The following is an 11,684-nucleotide window of genomic DNA, read 5'->3' as shown; positions in this document are numbered from 1 at the left end:
TCACCTGCTGCAGCTGGCTCCACATCCTACCAAGCAGAGAAGCTGTTCTTTGCTGCCTGTTCCTTGTAAACTCAGATGCTTGCACTGTCAAGCCTGCTTCCTGGAATTAAACAAGCATTTTCTTGAAGGATGGAAGGAGAGGAGGATGTAGTTCAAGTTCCTGGGAAAGGGTTCAACTTTATCCTAACCTTTTTTAGCCCAATTTCCATGATTATTCTTTTCTCAAAACAAGATCTTCAACCTGCTCTCCAAAAATTTGCAGTGGGAAAGTAACAGCTATTATTGTATTTAATAATTTCATAAATTATATTGTCCACTCCCTTGCTTCTGAATGTCAGCAGTACATCTCAGATCCAATATATTGCTGCCCCCCACCTTCCAATTTACAAATCTTGTCTTTCTTCACCAGGCCCATGCTAGAATTGCAAAAAGAGAGTGTGTAGGCTGCAGGGCTGCAGATGGATAGGATGTTGAACAGATTATAGTCCATGCAATTTGCAAAAAATATTGGGTATTCTTACAGAGCATTCCGGCTGTTGCACCTGTCCCATAACACTGCTTAATGTCCAATAATGCTCTGTCTTGCTTTATTCTGCACCTAAACTTTAATTCCAGACAAGCAATTTGTTTAACATCTATATATAGTCCTCAGAAATTACTACAGCTATGCAAAATGCAAAAAACCACCTTCCACTTCACAATTTGAGTCAGTTCCTATGGGACTGAAGAGCTTTCAATAGGACCATTTTTATTAAAGTAGTCAGTGGGAAAAGCAGCTTCTCTAGCAGGAGGGAAAACCCTATAATTATAGCCTGCTCAGTTACTGAAAGCATGGTGAATTTATGGCCAGTGGTTAGGTACAAGTGCCTTACTTCTCCTGCAAGTATGACTGAACACAAAGGAAGAAAAAAGAAATGGGAATGCATTTTGCTACTGCCTTCTAGGGTCACCTAGCTACTATTAATCAGTTAATTACTTCATATTTTTCCAGAGTACAGTGAACCCTAACCAACCAAAATATCCACTTCAAGAATATACCCACAAGAAAGGGGTCACACTCTGGAAGGGCACTTTATTCCAACTGCACCTGCCTTCTTGCTGTTCCTGGGGCTTCAGCAGGACTGGGAGTGCCAAAGGGAGGAGGTGCAAAGAAGAAAGTTTCTTCTAGTTTTGCATTCCTGAATTTACCTGCCTTTGTCTTGACAAGACTTACACTCAGTATTTCTGCAACTTAAGCCACACACTTGTCAGCTGTACTTCCTGCCTCTCGCTGTCATCAAGCAGAACTCTGTTGGAAAACACTTCCCAATGGAGAAGTCCCATTTCCTGATTTCTTAAATGAAGAGCTAAACTACAGGGTTGATTCTTTTTGCTTGTTTGGTTTGTTTGGTTGGTTGTTTAATGAAAATAAACTGGAGTACAGTTTGTTGTGGGTTTTTGTTTTTTTTTTAAGGGAATAGTCTTAGCTTGCTTTCTTTGAGGTTGGATGACTGCCGGTCCCGAAACACACACCCTCAGATCTCACATCAGGGTTTAGGCTTGAATTAGGTGATTTTAAGACACTTGGCAAAGCTGATCCATTCCACAGGGATGGAACATTGCAAGGAAACAGAGCTAGTGGAAAAGTGATGATGGAAAGATATTTTTTTCTTCCCAATAATTACTTAGAATAATTATCTGCGGTTCCTAAATGTAGAATAAGATCCGCAAACACTACACAAATTGATAAAAGCAGGAAAAAAAACTTTAGAAAATCCTCAAGAGTGTTTGAATCCCTCCCAGAGGAAGGGTAAATACTAATGAAATCCCAGCTATCTTCAGCTTAGACCCTGTATCAGCAAAGAATATATGACAGGACATCTGGCACCCCATCTCAGTTCTGCAATTGGCCATGTGTAGGTTTTGACCCTTTGTCTGTTAAAAGTCCCACCAGACTTGAGCATAACAGGTCTTGGGCTAAATTTTAAGTGGCAAGAGTAGAATTTACCCTTCTGCCTTTGGTACAGTAAATCTATGAATAGGAAACCATGCCCTGATTTTTCTCCTTTTCCTCTGCTCTAGAATCAGCAGAAGAAAGAATTGTCACACTCTAGAAAATAAGAGATCTTATGTACAGATATGAGAATTTGCACTGAAGCATCTATTTGTTATCAATTTGTCAATGAATAAACCTTTATAATGATTTATCTAAAAGAACAATGTTTTAGAAATGTTTCTGACATAAAACCCTAAAATTACAGTCTGTTTTGGTTTGGCACGAAAGAGATGTTTTTAATTTTCACTGTTTAAGTTTTCCCCACGAATCAAATTTGTCACTAGCATACACTAGTGTGCATGGCTTTGTTGTCTTCAAGGCAGTCACATTTCTTTACATTTTCAGTTAATTTAAGAGCCCAAAGTTAGAAATCAAAAGCTGGATGGGCACCTGACTGAAACAATCTTGCTCTCAAATGCTGAACCTGTCTCACTCTCATTTACAGCAGGAAAGGGATTAGCACCTAGGTGACAATAGATAATTCTTCTATTTAGGAATACAAATAGCTTCAAAGTTTGGCCCCTTACTACAAGAGCTACAAAATAGATAAAATTTCAGTCAAAACTGATAAAAATATTTCTTCAAGGCTATTCAGATAAGGAAATCTAACCTGTATGTTTTCCTCTTCAGACTAATGAATACCAGATTCAGAGATGAAGCTACTACAATCCTTTGGAAAAAGAATCAAAATATTGCAACCTTAAATTACTTGATAATCAACACACAACCCTTCTGAAAGGTTACGTTGATTTTGTTTTAAATAAGGAAGCATCTAAGTGGCCATGATTTTGGATTAAAGTTAGTCAGCATTTTTCCTGAAGAAAATTTACATGTCATGAATTTCCCTCCTTTCAAGTTTCTCTACAATATAACTTATGCTATGTCTTAATAATTTACCAAAATACACTACCTGAGTCACTGGAAGTACTGCTCCATTTATACCTAATGTAAATTACAACCAGAAGTGGGTTTAGGACCTTTAGAATTACAGGTGTAAACAGGAAGAAGTCGTTGTAAGATCAAGATTTTTTAATCTTTCAGAATACAACAAATTAATTATTGGCAAATCTTGGTTTATTTTTTTGTCTCCCAGCAAATTCAAAAGTAAACCTCCTTGTTAAGAAAATGAATGCTTAGCATTCATACAAGACTTCATCAATTGATATAAAGCATGTGTAAGCATGTCAGTCCTTTTACAATCCTGTTCTCTTAGGATATTGAATGATCCCAAGACAGGGCCATTGATGTGATTCAATGGAATGACCCAATCCAATGCCAAAGACTAGCTATCCTTTTTCTCTTCTGTGTTCCCTGAGCTACCTATGAACTGACTTCTCTGGGATGAGATGTGCCCCACACTCAGCACAATGGAACCTCACGGTAAGGAAAAGAAATCACAAGTGTTGATGCTTGTGGAGCCACTTTGGTCTTACACCAGCACACCAAAACTCAGAGCTGTCCTTCCATCTACAGAGAGCTCTACCCCTGGTGCTGCAAGGACTCCACAAATGTACAGCACATCCAGCTGCATGGCTCCTGACAATTCTTAGGTGTAGTCATGCTGAGCCGACAGAAAGGTGCCCGATGGAACACTTCTATCTTGAGTGTGGCCTGCAGAGGTAGGGACACTTTCCTGAAACCTCAAAGCAGAAAATAAGCACTCACAAGTCTTGACGGGAGGGGAAATAAACTTTCTACAAGGGACCTGGTGCTCTGCATATGCTTTTGCAAATATAAAAAGTGAGGGGAACATGCATTCCTCAGTGGTGACAACTCTTGGTTAAGTGTGGAAAACAAGCAAAGAGGCAAACCCAAGAGTTACTTCCACAGCCACCTTGAGGAAAGGCCCAGCTGTGCAACCCCCACTTCTGTAAGCAGTCCCATGGCAAGAAAGGGACTGCTCACACTGGTCACTGGAGCAGCTGGCTACACTGGTCACTGGAGCAGCTGGCTCGGATGGAGCGCTGGTGTGTGAGCACGTCTCATGTCTGTGGTCTGTGACAGATCTCATTGGCTCCTCACCACACAGGCTTCACCTTTAGCAAACTAAAACTCCAAACCAACAACCAAAACCATAAAACCCCAATCCACTTTAAAACCTAAATTGAAGCTCCTAAAATGGCTCCTAGATGCAACCACCCAAGACACATAAAGACAAGTTTAATAAATAAATTAATAAAGGAAAAGGAGGTTGCAGCCTGAAAAACACAAAAAAATCCTATAGACCTTTAAATACCTGACAGGAGAATTTGCACATTAAAAACAGGTTAGGAGTGGTATCATCATATATGTCTCATCAATCTTTCGGGGTTTAAGCTGGGACCTGCATCTGCCTGCAGAAAGATAGTACAGCTGCATTTCTAATTGCATCAGAGGGTCTCAACCTAATGGAACCAAGGCTCTTGTATCCATGGAAGTCATGGAATATAGGGCAACAACCAAGAGAAGAAGTGAATAAAGATACTTTTGTAAAAGGATTTAACGTTTAGCTTCATTTTAAACCAAAGAGCTAATATATATATATATATATGTATATATATATATATAAAAACAGGCTTATAACTTTATGTACAAATGTGGAAATGTGCTAAATATGGTTAAACATGCAACAGGAAGACTGTTAAACATGGAGAGAAGGTAATCTGTATTGTATAACCAATCTTCAAATACTTGAAGAAAACTGCTAGAATTCTACAAACTCATTTTAATTAAAAGCATTCAATATCTCAGCTAGCAGCTGATAATTAGCTTTATTATTGTAATTTAATATGCTACACTTCACAATCTCTGTGAATGACTCTACTTTAGAACCACTTTAATTCTATTTTTAATTTCCGCCTCATCACACAGCTCAGTGTAAATAATAACTACCAAGGTGAGGGGTGGTCCTTTCTGAAAACCGAGAGTCGTAATGAGCACTTCAGTGTCCTTCCATTTTTGTTCAAAAAACCAAAACAAATACCTCCAGGTCTTTTAAAGGACTGCATTAAAACAAAGATTAAAACTAAGTGGATCAATTTCTTTCCCTCATCACTAATTCTGTATTCAGCATTTTCTACATAGTCAAGGGAGATGTTTAGTTTATTCAGTCATTTCTCTATTCTTGCCTAGTGTAAATGCTGGTTCACTACACGAATTGACAATACAATTATGAGCATACAGTGAAATTTCAATGGAGAGCTCCTGTCTGCAAAATGAAGGAAGCACTGTAATTCAACACACAAGACTAAGAAAAGAACTCTGCTAACAGTGCAGATGTGAAACATTTAAATGTCTGGCACATGTAAAATTAATTTCCGTGTAAGGGAACAATTGTGAGGGTGTAAAAAAAGTTGTCTCAAAGATCCTACATAATTCTCAGTTCTTTGGGAATTCTTTTTTCAAATCACTGACAAATGATAAAAAGTGCATCTTGTATCATATATGTGTACTCCATATGGGCTCCTCCTAGCATTTTCTCTGCTTGAGCTATATTCATGTAACAATTCATTGCTAAAGGAGATAATAAAAAATCCATTCTTTTATTGACTTTATGTGCAAATTACTGGACTTAATATCATTGCAAATATGAAAAAATGTTCTTCCTTCAAGTTTTTGAATTGCAACCAGAGTAATTATAAATTGTTTCCACAATATGAGAAAAATATGAAGGTAATTTTCCTAATACAGGGCAAGTTTTATTAACTCATTAAACGCTGTCACCTTTATTCACTAAAAATCAAGCAGAAAAGTAGAATAAATTCACCAGGACAAAGAAAACGCACACACTTCCATCTTATAAATAAACCAACTATAAAAGGTGAGGGGTGTAAATTAAGGCACTCAATCTAAGAACACAGCATATTCTCAAGTGGCCAAATAGAGCTCTTAGATATTCTTCCAGAGCTCTCACTCAAGGGGAGGCAAACAGCAGACGAAGAGCTGTACTTTTTGTATATATCTATTTATCTGATTTAAAAAGCGTAGGATGTCCTCACCACAGTGTATCTAAATATGCAATAGAGAGAACATAAAAGCACCTCTTCATGCCGAGAATTGTTATTGCCGAGTATACCCTACAATATATAAGCAGTCAATTTGTCCGATTTATAGAAGGTTTCAGTAACTCTGCTTCATGATCACAGAGTTGCTTCCTAATTTCTCTTCAAACTGTTCTGGCTGTTACAGATTATTAAAGGACATTACCAGCCTGAATAAGCATATTAGAGATTGGTGTGGGTTTTTTTTTTTTTAACCCTTAAATAACTCCTAAAAATAACTCCTAAAATTAAAGCAAATTAGCAAGTTCCTCCATACTATATATTTTAGTTAACTGACTCTGCTTTTGCAAATATTCTGGGTCCAATCCACTATGGTCAATTCCAGCTTTATACTGCAATTGCTTTGCTGTTTCAGTGAGTTCAAACAAACAGAAAAATGAAGCAATTCAGCGGGGAATCTCATCTCTCTTACAGAGCAAGTTTCTCTTTCACTGGGAAAGCTAGAGCAAGTGGAATCAGAAGAAGAAATGTAAATATTTCACATGAAATAAGCAAAATAAGCAAGAGAAGTGCACAGTTCCCATGGCTTAAAAAATACGATGATTTCAGTGTGAATGCCCATCCAAACTTGCAGTCTGAATGGCCTTTGGAAGTATTTATACAGGAAGCATGAGTGTGCCATGAAATTCCCAAACCTGCATGGTTCTATCCCCAAGAATTTCCAATGGTACAAACAAAGCTGAGAACGTGCATTAAGCTTTTCAGAGCTAGGACCTACTTTTGCAGCCACCACAGTGTTGGTGGTAAACTGCTTAGTGCAAAAACCCCCTGCTCTCTTCTTGTTCACCACCTTAAAGCATGGAGGAAGCTGTTCTGAAGGAGAAGGGTGAGGCAGAAGGTGTCGGGGTTTTAATAAAGATGCATTGCGACATATCATAATTCATTTTAAATTTAGGGAGCAAACAAAATTTTGTTGAGTAGTAAATTAGGTTTATGTATAGATTGATAAAGGGACAAAAAGCCACAGTTGACCTTGGAAGAAGGGAGTTTTCCAACTGAAGTCAGTCCACTTTGCTGGATAGCCACTGGAGAGAGAAAACTCCTGCAGCTACTTTGGATGAGTGGAAGGTCTTTAAAGTAGTCTCCTGTTTAAAAAAATGCCATAAAGCTGACATGCTGAGATGAGGCTGTCTGTCTTGCCTCATATGGCGTTCACACTCATCTCTAAACACTTTTCCACTCCAGTGTTGGGTGGGGGGAGCAAAAATAATCTTTGGATTACAGAAATAATACCAGTGAAGAATAGATCTTTCCTCTTTTGACTCTTGCATTGAGTTGCAAGCATTTAAAAAGGCTTCCCAAAGAATTAAAGTCCCAGAAAACACCAATGAGAGTCCTTATCTTCCACTTCTCAACCGGCATAATGTATTCCCAGTGTTCTTTCTTTCTGAGTAATTTTATACGTGTTAGAAAAGTGGTGTTTGTCACTTGGGAGGGGAATTCCAGGGGAGCCAGCAGTGCATCCTGCTCTACTCTCATAAGGATGACAACATTTTCCAAAGATTCCATTATTGCTACACTAAATTCTACTATTTTACTATGATTTTTGGTCTAATTCTATTACTTTTAATAATAGTAGAAAGTAATGACTGATCAAAATGTAATGAAGTACATATGTGAATCTTGACCAAAAAACAAAAATTACTGTGGATCCAGCTTTTCTTGCACATAAAACAGGGAAAAAAAAATCCCATAAGCCTTCAATGGAAGTTTTTCCTGTCATAGAGCCACACAATTAGGCTGCGATCCATGACTTTCGATATCTTCTGGACTTTTTAAGAGAACATTGCCAAAAATGATCTGCCAGAACAGCATACAATTCATTATGCCCTCGCTTTTTGTTGCTGAAATACAGACTGGACCCATTTCCTTGTTTTCTGCAAAATTGTGGTGTTAGTATGAAGTACCTTAGCTCAAATAAAATATGTCTGGAAATGTTTTTGGCTTCATTTTGGAGGTATCCAATTTTAATGATGAGAAAGAAGTTTGCATTGCTGTAAACTCTGTGGATCGGTTATCCAGTTACATTTCTGCATTGCTATGCAGTGGAAGCAGCAAGCAGACCAGGTTTTTGGTATTAAGGTCCACAAGGGAAAGGAAAACTGCTACAGTAATGCTGAGATGGAGACTATTGCATTTTTAAATGGTACACTGAATGCAACACAAATGCCAAAGGTTTTGTTCATGTTTATAAAAGGGAGAAGCGACCAGATCATTCCTGGAGGGAGTACTGGCAGCTGGGAGCTGGAGTGGAAAGTCTGAGGTATATGACAAGCTTATCTCTCTAATGCAACTCAGGAGTTTGAGACCTACTAAAAACACACCAAGGCACTTTTCTCACTTTTAGTTAAGTAGCCACCCTGAGAAATACTCAGCTGGGATAAAGGATGCACATAGGATCAGTGCCTAAGCTTCTCCAGTTACTGGGAGCATAAAGGGCAAAGTGTCCTCTGCCCTGTCTTCCCATCATTACATTGGCCCAGAGACATTAGTGATTACTCTTCAAATACTAGATCCATCACTCCTTTCTGACTCAATCAGGACAGTCAGCACAATTTCATATTATGCTTCTGTGTTTCTATCATTTCACCTGGAAGCCATATCCAGTAGGTAGAGGACTCTTGCAATGATCAGTGCACTAGGTTTGAAGTCCTGAATGCTGGGAATGTCCAGCACTGGAATTACATTGACTTTAGTCTGGTCAGTCTTCTCACTCAGTGAGTAAACCTGATTTCTCCTTGGCTTTTATCTTAAATTTACCATATAATTAGGAATATAATTTCTATTTATATTTTTTCAAAAACTTGCAGTATATAATGTTCTGAGTTTCACCCACTTTACTCAAAAAAGGAAAAAAATAAATCAAACCCCCCCCCCCCAAAAAACCCCAAAGCAAAATACAAAAGAGATCACCTGGGTTATTCACCAATACTAAGATTTGTGAGAAAATCTTTAAGGTTGGAAGCAAGTCTGGGATAACAGAAACATGAACTACATAAAGTGCAGAGCTCTGCAGTATTTCGGACACTTCCCCCCTGCAGTTCTGCTACAGGCAGCTATCATAAGGACATGAACTGTTTTAAGAGTCCTTGGTCTTGCACATGGCACTTGGTTTCTCATCTCTTCAGGCTTCAGTTTCAAAGGCTCTGACAAAGAAGTAAAGCATACAGCCATGTAACTAAAACTTGGTAGAGTTCTGCTAAGGACTGAGGAGATGGGCACATAATGCACTCTAAGCAGTATATCTTGTGGTTTTTATTCAGTTTTTTGACCAACATGAGTTAAAATCAAAGCAGACCATGTCAATGCTAGAAAGAAGTCTAACATGGGAGCAATAAAACCTTTTAGAAAAGAGACATAGTATCAACTACTGTATCAGCTGTTATATTAACACATGAACGGAGAATTTTCATGGTAACATAGTCAAATCCATTAGCACTTTTTGGACTTACATTTTCCCTCAGTAACGAAGAGAACAAAGATTAAATAGTTACCTAAATACAAAAATTTTGTTTGAAAAATTCAGAAGCTAAAGGCATTGCATCCTTCATTTTTCTATTTCACTAAGGCTTCAAACACCTTAAACTATGCAATTCACTAGCAAGGTGAGAGAGCAGTGTCACAAGCCACTCAGAACATGCCCCTGCTTAGCTGATTCAGATAAAGTATTTCCAAGTATTTGAAAGAAATTTTAGTACTTACTTCTAAATGCAACACATCAATATGCTTTTTCTTAACATTTCAATGATAATTTATAACATTTAACAGCGAGTCATACTCCATGGTACTGCAGAGTGGGTGAGTTACAACTGATGTGAGCAGTCAACTGAAACTAACAAAGCATGTCTTTTAAAGGGTTTGGACCTTACAATGCACACAGCTTCGAATTTTAAAACTAAACTATTTAAGTCTAGAAAATGGGTATTAATGTGTATGCACAAAATATACCTAGGATTATATTCCTAGTTTATTTAATTTGGGTAAGGTTTGGACATCTGGACAGTAAATGCATATCGATGTAACCTTGGTAGCATCCAGATATCGGAAAGAAAAATACGTAGTCAAGAAGCTCTAAGTCCTAAGTTCTAATCTCTACACAAAGTCCTTGAAAATACCTCTTGCACTAAGTGAAAGGAAAAAAAAAAAAAAGAAAAGGAAAAAGATAGAAAGAAAAAGTAAAAAGAAATTACTTTATATTCTTCTACAACAATTTCAATACTTTAAGCCAGTGGCCATCCTGGTCTAAAAATTCCTGCATCCCACAAAACATCACTTTTTTGAAATCATTTGCCATCATACACTACAAAATTTTCTGACACAGTATTATTAACTTTTAACAATTTTGGAAGCAGAATGCTTTTTACAATATCTGGCAGTGTTACCATACCTTCTAAACCAAGGTAGAAAAGCAATCCAAGAAGTAATCAGGTTTCTTGAAGCACAAAATTAAAAGTTTCCTTAGAACCGACTGCTGGAGTGGGAACTCATTTCTTCACACACACAGTTTCTAACTAAGTGCATCTTCTTTAGCAACGACAGCAGAGCGAAACCGTCCCTTCACAGAGAGGGTAACTTTGCGGAGCAGGGTGAAAAAACCCTCCAGCTGTGACAGGCTGTATGGCAAGGAGAAAAACTTCTGGTGCCACCGCTACTCGGAAGTCAGCAACTTCTCTAAGGCCGTTCCCCTCAGGCGCACTGGGGCTGATAATTTTACAATTTCCTAATAGTTTTTACGACCTCCGTATCTGCCTCCCCTCTGCAAACTACAGGCGCAAGCACTCGGAACGCGGGCTTTGACTGAACCTAAGTGCTGCAGCTGACACGAGAACGCAGACCATTCCGCATTTGAATCAATGAATAACCCATCTCGGGCAGCTCCTCATGGATACTCATCTCTGAAATTTTAAGGAAGCACTCTAAAATGCCTGGATTACACCCGAGGTGTATGTTCGGCTCAATGTTTTAAAATAAAAAAAAAAATTTAAACAAAAGGCGTGTGGGACGGGGAGAAGGGGGAGAAAGAGATGGGGTGGGATTTGATGGGATGGGATGACCGGGCTCCGCAGTCTCCCACTTTACGCGCCCGGCAACTTCTCCGCGGCAGCCCCGGCTCCGCGCGGCCCCTCCTCGCCCGCGCCCCGCTCGCCCCGGGGGCTGGAGCCGGTGCCCGCCCGGGACCCCCCGCCCCGCGGTACCTGCTACGCCGGGGCCGGGGCGGGCGGCAGCTGTGGCGGCGGCTGGCGCCGCTCCATGTGCCGGCGCTGCCCCGCGGGCGGCGGCTCCGCGCCCGGTCCCTCCCCCGCCGCTCCCGCTCGCCTCCCGCCCTCCGCCCCGCGCGGCCGCCGCCCGCTCCGCACCCGCGCGCCCCCGCCCCGCCGGGGCTCGGGACGGCGGCGGGCGAGCGGCGGCCCTGGGCACGCAGGGACATTCACCTGCGGTACCTGCTCCCGGGGCGCCCCGCCGGCTGCGCGCCGCTGGAAGCGCGGGAGAGGGGCCGGGCTCCGCGCCGCCCCACGGAGGCTCCCGGGGCCGGACTCCTGCGGTGCCGGGACTCGGGTGTCCCCGCACGGCAGGCAGCTACCAGGCACAGCGATAGGGCCCAGAGTCAC

The 11,684-nt window shown here is 40.4% G+C and overlaps 1 protein-coding gene across 4 annotated transcripts in view; it reads right to left on the bottom strand.

The window, feature by feature from the left end:
* IKZF1 (IKAROS family zinc finger 1) overlaps positions 1-10,650 on the bottom strand; it is a 68,077-nt gene extending 57,427 nt beyond the window's left edge. For all 4 annotated transcript variants that reach the window (XM_059477972.1, XM_059477981.1, XM_059477990.1 and 1 more), the window contains exon 1: positions 10,463-10,650. The gene's annotated coding sequence lies outside the window, so the exon portion shown is untranslated. The remainder of the gene's footprint in view (positions 1-10,462) is intronic.
* Positions 10,651-11,684: the final 1,034 nt, after the last annotated feature.

This window comes from Ammospiza nelsoni, chromosome 1 (assembly GCF_027579445.1).
Source record: "Ammospiza nelsoni isolate bAmmNel1 chromosome 1, bAmmNel1.pri, whole genome shotgun sequence".
NCBI classification, from domain to species: Eukaryota; Metazoa; Chordata; class Aves; order Passeriformes; family Passerellidae; genus Ammospiza; species Ammospiza nelsoni.
The sequence above is the reverse complement of the archived record's forward strand: the minus strand, read 5'-3'. Positions and strand labels throughout refer to the sequence as shown.